Below are 16,809 nucleotides of genomic sequence, written 5' to 3' on the forward strand. Positions count from 1 at the left end.
CACGCATTAAATGAATTTTAAACAAAATATATGAAAATAAACATTCATTTGTTGCAAATCTTATATTCTTATAAGTATACGATCGCAAAAACATAATTATAGTGATCATAATAATAATAACAACAACAACAACAACAACAACAACAATAATAATAATAATAATAATAAGAGTATAAGTCGAGGTTTTTTGTCACTGAAGTTAACTGCAAAAGTCGTACTCGACTTATTCGCTGTGAGCCGCCGTTTGGAGGGGAGCTGCGAAATGATCGCAGCGCGCTGGGTGGCGAGTAGTGAGTTGAGCCAGCCTGTGTGTGGTAGCATTTTGTATGAGAAATAATAGACAGTATGTGGAATTACACTTGTTGTGTTGTTAACTGCAAAAATAACGGTAAAACTAGTGATTGTATATTTTACAAGTTTCCAACTGCATCATATAAAATAGGTTAAAGGCAAAAATGGATTGCTGCTGTGAAAAGAAAAAAAGTAAGTAACATAACCTTACTTTCGATGGCTTAGTTTTCTACATTTTTAAAATCAAGCCAACTATATCAATAGGTGAACTGTTATGCTATCTGCATGAAACACTATATAAATACATAAGTGTTATTGTTTTTTTCAGTCCTGATGGTTCAAAGTGGACTCCAAAAACTCATCACGTAATATGTAATACTCATTTCATTGGCAAGAAAAAATTAAATGATCCTGCGAGTCCAAGCTACGCGCCAACTCTGTTCTCTTCTATTTTATATATTCTATTCCATTCAAGTTAATGACGATTCTAACAATGTTGTCAATAATAGTGGACGTGAACCTATGGATGTAAGCAGCGCCGAAGTAATTTTAAAAACTGATCAAGAGTGTCAAGTAGATTTTGTAAGTTCTACTGGTATCGAACAAACAAAAACTTTCAACTGTACTTTATATGGCTCAGAAGATACGGATGCTTGTCGAACAACTTCAGCTTGAATAAACAAACTTTCTCCATTATGCCTGTATTCTTGCACACTGCGAACATGATCGGCTTTAAGTAATTTTATGCCTGGTAGTTCCGTTGCAGGTTGAAAGTTTATTTCGAGTGTGATTTTTTCAAAACCTGTCCTTATTAAAACATCCATGACTACGGATTTTTCCATTAAAAAATTATTTATTATGTATTAATAGTATACATGACAGTTTTTTAAGTATCAATGGTGTCCATCCATCCATGTGTCAAAATATACTTGTTTTGAACTTATCAACCCACAAATTATCACTGAAAACTCAGTTTTAATTACTTCATAACTATATACTTACATATTTTCTACTGGCGTTTCAACTTGTTATTATTTTCAACTTTTCAGTTTACTATCACAATGAAAATATCACTTATTTAATAATATTTTATTTATTTCAATATTTATCAGTATTACTCTAATGTAAATAAACACACTGGCTGTTTAGCTTTTGAAACCGCTAGGTGGCGGCACGAGCGAGGCTCACAGCGAATATTGGGAGTTGATTTATCATTCAAGATCAATAGAAAAAAAAGTCCTGAAATATAATCTGAAATCTAGGGCTCGAGACATACTCGGAACAATACGGTAATAGTAGTAAACGTATTCAAAGACTAGATATTAGACGTGTTGCTTTCAATTATATGTAATTACAACCTTTATATATTGCACTTGGGCCTGTACGTTGAAACACGTCTGAGATACTCAAGTTGAAAAATATAAAATTATGCAACCGGAAACAGTTCTCAATAATATAAAAATTATATAAAACATATTTCAGGTATGATACTAGGAACATATAGTGAATAATAGTACGGGTAATCAAAATCTTGAAAGATACTGGCACAATACGTATTTCCTTTCGTGATAATAATATCTACTTTATGAAATAATATTATGAGACTCCATGACCCTTCGAAACTGGATCACGTCCACATTACAATTTCTCTCTTACAAAGTAATGTTTAACTCCTTCGGCTTTTCTGTTTCGCTTTACTTCCATATGGGTATCTAAAGAAATTCGTCCCTTGCCCCATCATAGTCGTCCTCACCTTCCGCCTCTGACAATGAGTAATTTTCGTCTTACTCGTCAGATTGTGACTCATCAGTGTCCTTATCATTATCTTCATTTGATGTGCCGGGATACATATCCCGAAACTGGCGATTTTGATTTGCAACGATACCACTAGGTGTTTTGTCCGAGTTAAGATAGTCAGATTTTTTTTTTTGGTTGATCAAATGTTGTTTTTCCGCCACCCTTATAACTTCTGATACATCTCTTTTGAATAGTTCGCGATTTGGTCGAGGAACGTTGCTGGACTTACATGTGGCCTCTGCGAAAAGATAAACGTTACGTTCGAAAACATTGATTAGGGATTTTATTACATAATATTAAACCAAGAAAATTGATTTTACGGAACATAGTGTGCCGTATACGGAGGTGTCGAATTTTTTTGCACGCACCAAAGTAAATTCGATACATCTGGGTTTTGTAGAATGGCAAGACTTGATCACCACGTCCCCACCAAGTGAATCTTTTCAATAATTGCTCCAACATCGATTCTCACTGAAAAGTTGCCAAGGCTTCTGGGAGTGTTAGCTGACCAACGAATTTTAAATATGACGCCTGCAATAACATTTAACAATAAGTGTTGATAATATCTCTGAGAAAAATAGTGTAGAACATAATTGACAGAATTGACCAAGTTGATACGATACTTTTCATTTTGGTGATATTTATCGAGGAAAAAATATATTGACGATGAGTTTTCTCAGATACATTGGAATATGTTTGAAATTTGAAGAAGAATAAATTGATATAATAAACAAACTTTCATTTGTGGAGTACAAGGATAATACCCAATCAAAAATTATTCATATCAATCACAACCAGAAAGTATGTGCTATATCTATACATATATGAGCACACATATTTGAAACCGCAATTTTCATCTCACCAATGATTCCTGACGGTCGGGATCTAGTTCAAAATTTTGAAAATCAGCTATTTTTTTCAGGGGAAAGCCGTCTGGTCTACTATGATATTGATTCACGCAGGCCGGCTCTACTCGTTCAATTCGATAGCCATATCAAGCTGAAACCGCCACATTCGAAAATCGAAAAATTTCCTATGGAATAATTGAGGGCTAATTAGAGGCTAATTAAATATTCTATTTTCGAATTAAATGCTCCGCGTTTTTTAAAAGAAACCTGTGGCGGTACCAGCTTGACTTAATCCTGGAACCGCCACACCGAAAAAAAACGGAAAATAGGTGAAATTTCGGAAAAGTGGTAGGGTCATAATTGAAGGCTAATTAAAGGCTCTTGGAATTCCTCATCTTTGAACTCGTTGCTCGGCGTTTTTTAAAAAAAACCTGTGGTCGTACCAGCTCGAGATAAACCAGACTTAAGAAAAAACGCGAACGAGGTCAAATTTCAAAAAAGTGTTAGGGTCATAATTGAAGGCTAATTAAAGGCTCCCGGAAAACCACCCGCTCGAATTAACTGCTCCACCCCTGAGGGGTGGAAACCACCAAAAACCTCGAAAAATCGGTGCAACTCTTGGACGCAACAACTTACAGAGTTCGTACGAGTGTCAAAATTACTCCAGAATTGAAGGCTCCCGGAAAACCACCCGCTCGAATTAACTGATCCACCCCCGAGGGGTGGAAACCACCAAAAAACTCGAAAAATCGGTGTAACTCTTGAACGCAACAACTTACAGAGTTCGTACGAGTATCAAAATTACTCCGGAATTAAAGGCTCCCGGAAAACCACCCGCTCAAATTAACTGCTCCACCCCCGAGGGGTGGAAACCACCCAAAAACTAAAAAAATCGGTGTAACTCTTGGACGCAACAACTTACAGAGTTCGTACGAGTGTCAAAATTGGACGTCGTCGACTTCGTTGGATAAATCCATACAAATTCAGAGAAGCCATCGACGACTACGAAGAGATGCTTATACATCTTCGTGGTCGCATCCATTGGTCCGAGGTGATCCACATGATAGACCGCTAGAGGGACGTCTCCTTTCGGTATCGGCCTCAAGAAACCTTCTTTTTTATCGTGCTTTGCCTCCGCCAATATACAGGGGATGCAGCAACTTACGTATTCGTCGAGCTTTTGAGCCAAACTCGGAATGTAGTACTCGGATTTTATGGATTCCATAATTTTTTTAACGGCAGAATGACCATTCTCGTGCGCCTTTCTTATCACGTCCTGTTGCATGCTTGCCGGTAACACGATGACATTTCGATCGTCTACTTGTTTCTTCAAAATACCGTCCTCGTAAAGATAATCCTCGTAAGACCCCTTCTCCAAAATCTGCTTGACCACTCGCAGTCTTTCTTCACCATCTTGTTGTTGTCGTATCATCGGAGTTATTTTGTCTATGATGGTCATCACGGGGTAACGACTTAGAGCATCGACATGTTTAAGGCGAGAATTGACGCGGTGCTCGACTTCATATTCAAATTCTTCGAGAGCCAGAGCCCAGCGGGCCACCTTCGGAGAAATATCGTTCTTGTTCAGCGTCTTCTGTAACGCGGAACAGTCAGTCACCAGTTTGAATTTAATGCCGAGTAAATAAACGCGGAACTTCTTGACGGCTTGTATCACAGCTAGCGTTTCGAGTTCGTAGGAGTGCAATTTCTTTTCTGCATCTGACGTCTTTCGGCTCATGAAATAAACTGCGTAGAAACGGTCATCGTCGTCAGTCTTTTGCAACAACGCCGCCCCATATCCGTCTTTGCTGGCATCTGTGTGCACTTCAGTCTGCGCGTCAGGACGATATATCCGTAACACAGGTTCACTAGTTAACAGTCGTTTCAGCTCTTCGAAAGCCTGCTCTTCTTTGTCTCCAAATCGAAATCGTTGATCGTTCTTCAATACGTCGAAAAGGGGCTTCGCGATCTTGGCGTAATCTCGGATAAACTTGCGAAAATAGCCGGTCAAACCCAAAAAGCTCTGAATGGCTTTCTTACAACCTGGCACCGGAAAACTTTTTACGGCCTTAATTTTCGTAGGCGACGGACCAACAGCACCATTCTCGACCACGTAGCCCAGATACTCGACTCGACTCTTCAGAAACTCACACTTTTTCCAGTTGATCGAGAGTCCCTTTTCCGCTGCGACGGCGAGAGTCTTTTTCAAATTCACCAAGGCTTCTTCTGCGTCTCTTCCAGGTACGATTAAATCGTCCATGTATGTAAATACCACTCCCTCTCGCTCAAGCTTGTGGAACACTTCGTTGATAAAGCGTAAAAACGACGTAGGACTGTTGCATATATATAATAAATGCCTTATGCACACCCCGAGATCCGCGTAAGGGCTCTATCCTGATAGTGATATGAACAACCTCCAACGCACCCTCACGACTGGAAGTTACGGGAAGGTTACAATTACAGCAAAAAAATTGACAAACAATATTTATAGCCGTATACGCGAAACTTATTGTACGCATTAATTGGAACATGAGAAACTTAGGAAAATATCATCTTCCGCCTGAATTCTACAACACGCTTGTCTTCCACCCACATAAGTGGTGGAATTTTGCGAATTTTACCAGTATATTTGAGTCTCGATTCTTACGGTAAAAGATCTATTACAACTATCCGCCAGAGTTTGAATTTATTCACTGAGTAAACGTATAACATGGAAAAAACAGCTTCACGATGGTCTTCCAATCATTCAGAATACCAACGATCGTCTTTAAGGCAGGTAGAGATACAGCGTTCTAACCTCGTCGCTCATGTGCCGCATGCCCAACGCAGTTTCACAGTCCTGGACGACCGTCGTTGTATCTTATAGGTGAAACACTATTCTTTTCGTGTTTGTTGTTATAAAAAAAAGTATCGCAATTAATTTCATCCTTGATAATACAAATTTTTTTAGATTTTTTTACGCCTGCTTATATCGGTGAAAGACGAGTTCAGTCGTGATATTCAGGCGGAAAACGATATTTTGTGAAATTCTTATGTTCCAATCAATGTGTAAAAACACTTTCGCATATGCGTCTATGAATTTTTTTTGTTGATTTTTAATCGTGAATAAAGATCCCCCGTAAACCCTCGTCACGGTGGTGCGTTGGAGAATGTTCATATTACTATTATATGTTACACGGATGATTCATTAAATAAATTGATGTTGCCAAAACGACCCGGCTATCGTTGACTCCCAGGACATAAAAAGATCGGCAGCTTCTGAAGATTTGAAATTTGGAGTAGGAGTTTTCTTTATAGAACGCATTCACTTTCCCAAGCCTGTAGCACAATTTAGACCATTGTGTCTATCTTTCTAGATAGTGTCTGAAAAGAGAAGAAAGTTCCTGTGATGGTGACGTCGGTGGCGGTGACGAATAATGTTTATAGTGTGGAGAAAGGTACATAGAAAATAATCTCCATCACTCACCTGCAATCCAGACAAGTGAAATCAAGAACTGCAAGAACAATGCTTCATTTGCGCTGGGATGACGTTCGTTGGTGACAATGCTGAAATCAAAGTACAAGACACAAAAATTGCGTAACGAATTCACGCGACACGAGCATTTTTTCGCATTGAAAATCCTGGTTTCTGTTTCATCCACCTGCTACGTTGATTCGTAAAGTTCGTGTGTCAATCACACTCTTGTGGGTGGACTGTGGAGCATTTGATTTGTAGGGGCAGTGTATTGAGAGCCGTTGACTGAAGAGTGATTTTGACGCCTCTAGAAACCCTGTAACTTGTTCCGTTCAAGAGTTACACGGATTTTTCTAGTTGTTGGGTGGTTTCCACCCCTCGGGGGTGGAGCAGTTACTTCGAGCGGGTGGTTTTCCAGCAGCCCTTAGTTCTAGAGTAATTTTAGCGCCCGTACGAACTCTGTAAGTTGTTGCGTCCAAAAGTTACACCGATTTTGCTAGTTTTTGGGTGGTTTCCACCCCTCGGGGGTGGAGCAGTTAATTCGAGCGGATGGTTTGCCAGGAGCCTTTAATTCTAGAGTAATTTTAGCGCCCGTACGAACTCTGTAAGTTGTTGCGTCCAAAAGTTACACCGATTTTTCTAGTTTTTGGGTGGTTTCCACCCTTCGGGGGTGGAGCAGTTAATTCGATCGGGTGGTTTTCCTGGAGCGTTTAATTCCGGAGTAATTTTGATACTCGTACGAACTCTGTAAGTTGTTGCGTCCAAGAGTTACACCGATTTTTCGAGTTTTTCGGTGGTTTCCACCCCTCGGGGATGGAGCAATTAATTCGAGCGGGTGATATTCCGGGAGCCTTTAATTAGCCTCTAATTATGACCCTCACACTTTTTTGAAATTGACCTCGTTCCCGTTTTTTTTTAAGTCTGATTTATCTCGAGCTGGCACCGCCACAGGTTTTTTTTAAAAAACGCCGAGCAATTAATTCAAAGATGAGAAATTTCAAGAGCCTTTAATTAGCCTTCAATTATAACCCTAACACTTTTCCGAAATTTCACGTGTATTCCGTTTTTTTCGATGTGGCGGTTCCAGGTTTATGTCGAGCTGGCACCGCCACAGGTTTTTTGTAAAAAACGCGGAGCATTTAATTCGAAAATACAGCATTTAATTAGCCTTTAATTAGCCCTTAATTATTCCATAGGAGGTTTTTCGATTTTCGAATGTGGCGGTTCCAGCTTGATATGGCTAACTTTGCATTAGTGCCCTGCTGCGTGGTCTCTCTCGCTATCGCGTGAGCGAACGCCGCGCCGCAGTCGTCGTTTTTCCGTCTAAGCTGCGCTCCTTTTTTTTCTTCTTCTGGTTTCGGCGGCTATAGCAAGCGGACGCTCCACAAACTACGCAGCGTCGGAGTTAGCTATCTCGCTTTGTAAAGACACGACTGCCAGCGTCGCAATTATCTTTTCTGTTCAATTAGCTGAGATTAAGTTTGAAAGTTTAATAAACTCCTTCAGAGAAAATTGATAAAACGTCTGTGATTCGCAACGCCTATATCACTCCGCCTCTCCTCTCCTTCAGTGAGTCTGAAGCTGGTGAGCTTAACCCGAGCTTCTTTAAAGATGGAGCAGCAGCGGATGCAACTCTAACAAAATCAGTTCTCGGCGCACACAACCGGTATTATGTAAGTCAGTATCTGCGCAGTATGGTAGGGGCCCTCGAAACTATCTTCAAATATCGTACCTGAGGAAAATCCTGCATTACAATATCAATGTTTACACTGATCTTGATGTCGCCTTCAGCCGTCCGGGAGTGGGTGTGAGAGTTTCAACGATGCGTCAGGATTCCTCACTAGCTAACCAGCAGCTGTTTTTTTGAAACTGAATCAATATTTCTCTTACCCCCAAAGAGAAGTTCCTATACCTTCACTCATATTTCCATCTTTGAGGACATAACAAGTCACAATAACATTTTTACCCCTTACCGAAGGCTCTCCAAAAACAGCAAACGTTACAACCTACACTTTTGATTGTGGCCACATTTGGCGACGTGTTCCTTAATAGCGAAAGGAATACTAATTTTATGACCATGTAATAGTAGTTAAACCACACAATAGTATTTACAAATATTTATTTCAATTTTATTTTTTATATTGCCAATATTATGTCGTATATGTAATATAAATTCATAACGTGGATAATAATATCAATATCTGATTGTACAACGAATTTGCATTTCGTAGAGGTGCAATTTACGTAGCTTAATTTCCCGTCTGCTATGTTGATCGCTCCACAACGCTCATTTCGATCCAAGTCATTGGGTTGGCCCTGGTGCCATTTATCAAGAAATAACTAGAAATAACCATGTCAGTAACAACAAAATCTTTATTTTAATACTCATGTCATATGTTGGCACTACTGAACCATGCATGGTGTAAATAATGTTCATCTCCGAATAAACTCTCTCTTGATTTAATATGGCGTCCTAGCTGATTGTCCCGAATCATCTGAACAACTAATAATATATTACATTGACAGGTTATGGACCCAGAAGGCTCTAAAATACGAGTAAAAGTAAAAACAGGTGACAGTAAAAACATTTAAAAAGTGAAACCAGTGAAGTGAAGCAAGCGCAGTTCAAGATGACCACAAGATCAGAGGACGTAGCACATGTCGAGAAACTCACAGGAGTTGACACCTATTCTATGTGGGTGTTTGAGTTAAAAATCTTGCAAGCCGCAAACGAACTGACCAAAATCATCGACGGGACAGACGTGTTGGTGACTGATCCACCCAGAAATCAAGCCTCAACAGACCAATGGATGACTCGAGATGCAAGAGCCCAATACTACATTGTCACAACCATTGACAAGCAAGTTAGGCCCCATATCATAACCTGCACAATTTCTAAAGAGATATTCGACACTCTCCAAACATTTACCAGAGGGACTCGAGCCAACAAAAATGCCTGCTGCTACGAGACTTCTACAACTTCCAATTTGATGCGAAAAAGGATATGATGAGCAACATAAGTGATCTCCAAAACATCTCCTTCAAACCGAACAAACTGGACCCGAAAGTTGATGAAATGATGCTGATTACCAAGATCTTGTCCGTGCTGCCTGAAGCATATACCCATTTCAGCACAGCGTGGGACTGAACCCCAGAGACGTCCAGGACCATAGACAACCTGTGTTCGAGGTTGTAGATGGAAGAAAGCAAGTTGAAGCGTACTTCGACGGAAGAACAAAATGTAGTAGCCTTTAAAGCAGAGTTGAAAAATAAACTAGGTAAATCAAAACCTGAAAACAAATATAAAAACAGTAGAAAGTGTGAGATCTGTAAAAAGTCAAACCAGGAAACCAAAAATTGTTTTCTCAAAGATAAGAAACAATGCTCAATATGTAAAAAGTTTAATCATGATAAGAACGACTGCTACTTCAAGGATAAACATAATCCTAAGGTGGAAAATAGAGTGTCATTTCTTGCAGCTGATTGCATGGGCTCATACAATGCTATGCTAGATGAAACCATGTCTTTTATACTAGACAGTGGAAGTCCATGTCACATGGTTAGCGATAAAAATGTGCTGACAGGTGTTGAGAGCTGCAATCAAAATATATTAGTGGCTAAGAAAAATCATGCTATGTCTTTAGTAGGTAAAGGAACCTTCATCTCTAAGCAATGTGATTTAAATGATGTCCACTGTACCTGAATTGTCTAGAAATTTAATTTCAGTAAGCGAGGTATCAGAAAATGATGGCATTGTTATGTTCTCAAAAGATGATGTTAAAATATACAAAGACAATAAAGTGATACTAAGATGTAAGAAAAATGCAATAGGATTGTATATTGTTGACCTTGATGCTAATATGCAAAATGAGGCACTCTGTGCACAAGGTAATGAAGTAAATAAAGAGTGGCATAGAAAACTAGGTCACTTAAGTTACAGTAACCTCAATAAACTACCAAATATTTGTGTTGGTGTGTCCCCTATTGTCGCTCATCTTAAAATAGATGCAGTATGTGTAAAAGCAAAACAAGTCAAGTTACCGTACAGCATAGAGACGGCTAGGGCAACAAAGTTGCTAGAAATATTACACACAGATGTTTGTGGACCTCTAGTCCCATCCACCCATGATGGCTACAGGTACATTCTGTGTTGTGTAGATGATTACTCACATTTTTGTGTCAGCTATCTGTTGTCAAACAAAAGTCAAGTTTTCATTTATTTAAAACAATATATAACAATGGCTGAAGCTAAATTTGACCTGAAAGTAACCAAAATAAGGTGTGATAATGGAGGAGAGTATTCCTCACATGATTTGAAAGATTGGTGTAAGAACAAAGGTGTTATGCTGGACTACACAATTCCATATATACACCCCAATTAAATGGAATAGCAGAACGATTCAACCGTACTCTTATGGAAAGAACAAGATCAATACTCTTTGATTCTAACCTAGATAAAGAGATTTGGGGAGAAGCAGTACAAAGAGCTGCATATCTGGTAAATAGAAGCCGCACTGGTATTGTTGACACAACCCCAGTTAAAAAATGGTCACCCAAGAAACCAAATCTGTCTAATATACAAATTTTTGGTTGTGTTGCATATGCCAAGAATTTGGGTTATCTCAAGAAGCTTGATAGCCGCAGCAAGCAGTGCACTTTTGAAGGTTATACACCAAACGGATAGCGCCTGTGGGATGAAGAAAGCAAAAAGATATTCATCTCAAAAGATGTGGTTTTTGAGAAAAATGCAATGAAAACAAATCAATATAGCCTCAAAATAGAAATCAACCAAGCAAATGTTGAAGAAACAGAAGAAGATCAAGATGAAAGAAATTAAAATCAAGATAGAAGAGATGACGAAAATAATGTGATTGAGGCAAATGAAGAAACAGATCATGAATCACAAGAAGATGATGACTATATAGATCCAGATCAAGAACAGCGAGAAGAAACATGTCATGAACTTGGTTTACGATCAAGAAGAACATTAAAGAAACCTGAGTAATACGATGACTGTCAACTGGATAGCGGAGAAGATGGAGAAGCGATGAAGACATACAGGGAGTCCCAGACAAATGAAGACAGAGAAAAATGGAAATAGCCATTAAAGAAGAAAAAGACTCTTTAAAGAAAAATGAAACTTGGAAATTAGTAAGCCCTGAAGAAGCAAAGGGAAACGAAGTTCTGTCAAGTTAATGGGTGTTCAAAGTTAAGGAAGACAATAGATATAAAGCCAGACTAGTAGTACGAGGCTGTGAGCAAAGGAGTAGAAACATAAATTATGATGAAATCTTCAGTCCAGTTGTAGACACAACTTCACTACGAGTTCTATTTGCTATCACAGCACACTACAACCTACACATAAAAACATTTGGTGTTAGACTACCTTTTTATATGAAACCCTAGACGAAGACATCTAATGAAAATACCAGAAGGTTATAAGGATGAAGGGAAAATATGCAAACTGCTGAAAGCCCTATACGGTGTAAAGCAGGCCCCCTGCAGGTAGAATAAAATTCTCACAGAGTTCCTGAAACAAGAAGGCATGAAACAAACTAGATCAGACTCCTGCATTTTCAAGAATGCTGAAAAAAGTCTGTTTCTGGCAATCCATGTGGACGATGGCATCATGATGGGCAAAGACATCCAGAAAATGACATTGCTACTCTCTAAACTTGAGAGAATCCTTGATATGAAGACAACTCGTAAACCCAAAACTCATTTGGGGATGGATATAAACAGAACAGAATAAGATGGTATCTTCATTTCTCAAGAGAAATATGATCATAATGTGCTGCAACGTTACAACATGCAAGAATGCAAAGAAGCTAAAACCCCAATAAATCAAAATGAAGAAACAGGTGCAACAGAGACAGCGTGAAGACAGAATAGCCATATAGACAAACTGTTGTGAGTCTCTTATATTTGTCATGTAAAACGAGACCAGACCCGGCTTACAGTGTGAATTTTGAAAGCAGGTCCATGGAGAAACCAACAGATCAAGATGTACAAAATGTTAAACGAACGTTTCGATATCTGAAAGGAAGCACCCTGATGGGAATTCACTATGCATCAAGAATAAATGAAGATCTAAAAATAGTTGCATACAGTGATTCAGATTTTGTAGTGATCATGAGAAAAGAAAGAGCACTACAAGCTATGTCATAATGTTGGCAGGTGGACCAGTGACATGGTGGTCACAAAAGCAGATTGCTGTGGCACTGTCGTCCACAGCGGCTGAATATATTGCTGCAGCAGATTGCTGTAAGGGGTTAGAGTATCTGAAATATCTGATACAAAAACTAACAGGAAAGTCTATTCCCATTGTTATAAACATAGACAATCAAAGTACTATAAAGTTGGTGAAATCAGGACAAATGAGGGGAGAGTCAAAGTACATCCAAGTTAGATATCACTATTTGCATGAGAACTACAAAAATAAATTGTTTTCTCTTCAATTTTGTCCGACCCATGACCAAGTAGCTGACATTTTCGCAACGCCATTAATGTCTACTAAATTTAATAAATTCAAAGGTGTTCTGTTAAGGAGAAAAGTAGAATAGGTCCAAAGAAAATGATTGATTTTAACCCAAGGTCCAAAGTATAGACCCAAGGAAAGTATTTGATTTTAAATATAAGACTGTTTTGAATATGTGACATTTCATTCTTTTATTGTCGAAATATCTACAGTATGTTATCCATTATAGTTTTAAGTCAAATATTGTTTGGATAACTTTTCATAGTGTAGATCCAAAACAAACATTTTGCTCCTACGGGAGGATGTCAAGAAATAACTAGAGACAACTATGACGGTAACAATAAAATCATTATTTTAATACTCATTTCATATGTTGGCACTACTGAACCATGCATGGTATGATTATGCTCATCTCTGAATAAACTCTCTCTTGATTTAATATAGCGTCCTAGTTGATTGTCCCGAATCATTTGAACAACTAATAATATATTACATTGACACCATTCGCTTTTGTGGCACAAATCATAAATACCGCTTTATATATTTCTGCTTACTATATGACCCGCTTTTGCCAGAAGATTAACGATGAATTTCGATTCGACATTTCACTCAAGCGTTAATCCAAGAAGCCGTTGGAAGGTCAACCTTATGAACACCAATTCCCGGAGTGTAGCTACAGATAATAGGAATCAGTTATGGAAAGTGACTCGTCGAAAACAAATAAATAAGTTTGGAGAGAAATTTTTATTCTCCAAGGGGAACATATCACTGATTTCCAAACTCTTTAATCCAATTGAAGCTTTAACTGCCAACAAAGTTTCACGAAAAAAATATTTACATCCGGCTTGTTTGAATCTATGGTGTTCATTTCGTTTCTAGATATTTCTTCAAATAACGTCCAAAATTCATGTTCTTAATAAAGGTTCACTTAAGTGCCAAGGCGTCATGGCGGCGTCAAGCGCGCTCGTGACATGCCAAATATCGCGAAATGCCGTCATAAAATAATTCAATGCTTTTCGTGTATTCCGTGGATATTCAGTTTCAAAAGCATGGGTTAGAAGCATTTCCGAGATTAAGCAATCCGATTATGACCACAAAAAGTTATTTTTTCCACGCATTCATACAGTCTTAAGCCCTTGAAATTGACGAATTTTTTATTATATCCTTATATATTTTTTAATATATCCTGTAACCAATTTTTTTTTGTGAGAGTGAGGGTTAATTGAAAATGAGATTGGTTACGGTTACGGCGCAGTTACTAACCTGAATAATTAGATATTGAGAGATAATAAAAGAGAAAGATATGATTGTTGGGCGCCAGACGCAACTGCGTCAGAAAATAGATAATTAGAAAAAAGAGATATAGATAAAGACAAGATCAGGTTCTACGACGGTTTTGCACAGCTTGCTCAGTATAGACAAGATAATGGTAGAGGGGAGGGGTTGAATCCAATAGATAAAATACGAAGCAGGTGAAGCAGAAATAATATCAAACATATTGGCCAAGAAGCGATAAATCTTAATAACTAGCAAACAACTAAAGAGATTGAGATACAATTAAGATATGTGAGATAATTAATTTACAGCCAGAGAAAAGTTAAGCGAGAGATTTAACAAATAAGAGAACGTTTTCAGAATAAACGAGAGATATGCGTAGGCTCGCGATACTATGATTCGAGATAATAATTAACACGGTTTTATAATGAATAGGCAGAACAGAGAAAGATATACGGTCCTTAAATTAAGCATTGATGAAGCAAGCCATAAAATATGAGAAGCAATTATAAGGAACATGCGAAATACAAAAATTGTAATAGTCATCACATTACCAGAATTATCAGAGATATAACAGAGGCAGGGAATTATTGATTACGAGGTAAATTCAAAGAAACAGGTCAAGTAGAGAATTATTATAAAATATAGAAACTAACAGATAATACGTAGTCTCTAGTTTGCGGTAAGTGCGAGAAGAAAGAGAGATAATATTCGGTACGGTAAAAGATAATTTCGGGATTAAGACAAATAATACTCAAGAGAATTAATACGCAACATACAACAAACCAAAGAGACTACGGACAACTACGATCAGCGGTATTAGCGAAGAAAATAATGAAAAAGATGTTATTCGATACGGCGCAATACTCCAAAGTCGAAAGAACGACGAGCGAGACCGCGCGGCGATGTAAGATCGCTCACGCGGTACAATCACTAAGATAAATTAATCAAAGATAATAGGTGAAGAAACAGTTACGAATTAATCAGAAAAAGTATAACGAATTAGTAATGCTCAATAGCTGAGGTAAGAATTGATAACTTAACAGAACACGCTGCTATACAGCGATATTAGATATTTAGGTATTCTAGAAGGGAGAGATAATAAAATAAAGCAATAGTCACTAACGATGCGTAAGTAAGAGTCAACCAGTCGCGAAATTACTTGCAATAAGAAATAGCAGTGATAAGATAAGAAATAGTAGAGAATAAGGTACGAGCCCACGTGGCTCACGCAGTCCAACTGCAAGAGAGAGAGAGAGAGAGAGATTAAGATACGATATATTGCAAGTAATTTCGTGGCTTCACAAAATAGAAAAGGAACCTCACTTACGTGAAAAAGAGATATGACAGGTACGGAAGATGCGATAACGGTACGATAAACTTTGTTAAAGGTAACAAGAACACGTCTGTTTTTAGAGAAGACTCAACGTAGAGTGTGGAAACGAGCGGTGATCCTGATTTTCGTCGTGCTGCTGTCACGTGATTCTTCCTGAAATTTGCGTTATTCTAATTGGGCCAGCAGGTTGCGTAGGTCTGGTCTACAGGTAGGCGGCGATAATCCCTCGCCGCTAGTTTTTCTTCTTTCTCGCTGACAGGTATTGAGGTATCGGGACGTCGGAAGGTGGTCGGAGACGTTTTCCCTCAGCTGTGCTGTATCGTTGGTGAGAGGGAAGGTCGTACCGCTCATGTGTTGCGATATTGAGGTGTGCGATAATATTGCGTCACCGATCTCTTGGACTTGCGACCGATTGTACTTCACTCCTTGCTTTACTGGTATTCCCCGTTGTAGCTATTTCGTTGGCGCTGTATCCCGGCCCTCTCTCATCGGAGCCCTCATGCCGGAACGATCTGGTGGTGATGGCCCTCGACCCGGATCCCCACACTATATCCACCAGATCCACGTGGTCAGCATAGTCTAGCCTATTCCACGCCACAGCCCTTCGATAGAACGGTTCAATAAGAGAAAACCGTCCTCTATTTGATAGACAACGACTTAGTAGATGTCGTGGTCGGTTCAGCTCCAGGCTGATAAGTATCGTCGACGGGAGGCTTTGTTGTGTTTTTGACGCACAGCCCTGTACGCCGTCTGGCGATGCATCCGAGCTGTAGAAACATTGATTCGTGGTTCGGCTCCTGGCCGATAAGTCTTAAATAGTTGGAGGTACTGTTTGTGCATCACGCACGACCCTGTTCACAACTTAGATAGGCATCCATCGGGAGTGGTTTCAGCGGTATTCGTTCGTCTGTAGTCGGTGGTGGTCGGTGTTGAGCTGGTACGTGACCCCTGTCAGGCAGTGTCATGGTATCTTGAAGCGGAAGTCTTGTAGATGGTTCTCGTAGAGCGTCACAAAATTAGAAAACAGAATAGAATTAGCTTAATAAAGAGAATTTCACTTAAAGATAACTAGTCGTTAGTTTTGGAGTATTGGCCTCAGACGTGCTTTCGTTATTTTTAGCGATATTCCGTACGTAGGGAAGTGCGATAATTGAACCATGTGACGGGGTACGAAATACCACGTCACAAGCCACAGAAAGCCAATCGATTTTTGAAAAATCGCTATTTTCAGATAACTGTAACTTTTTTTCTTTAAACTCCGATTTGCTTCAAATTTTCAGGAAAGTGGGTCTATTATGTCCCTAACAAGCCCTGAAAATTTCAACTTTGG

At 38.9% G+C, this 16,809-nt stretch overlaps 1 long non-coding RNA gene across 1 annotated transcript; it reads right to left on the minus strand.

Annotated features, from left to right (window-relative positions):
* Window positions 1-176: 176 nt before the first annotated feature.
* Window positions 177-16,157, minus strand: LOC124218944 (uncharacterized). Its single transcript, XR_006883255.2, has 3 exons — window positions 15,474-16,157; window positions 2,457-2,619; window positions 177-2,326 (listed from the first exon to the last, which is right to left on the minus strand). It is a non-coding gene; the product is annotated as an uncharacterized lncRNA (long non-coding RNA).
* Window positions 16,158-16,809: the final 652 nt, after the last annotated feature.

Source organism: Neodiprion pinetum, chromosome 1, assembly GCF_021155775.2.
Source record: "Neodiprion pinetum isolate iyNeoPine1 chromosome 1, iyNeoPine1.2, whole genome shotgun sequence".
Classification (NCBI taxonomy): domain Eukaryota; kingdom Metazoa; phylum Arthropoda; class Insecta; order Hymenoptera; family Diprionidae; genus Neodiprion; species Neodiprion pinetum.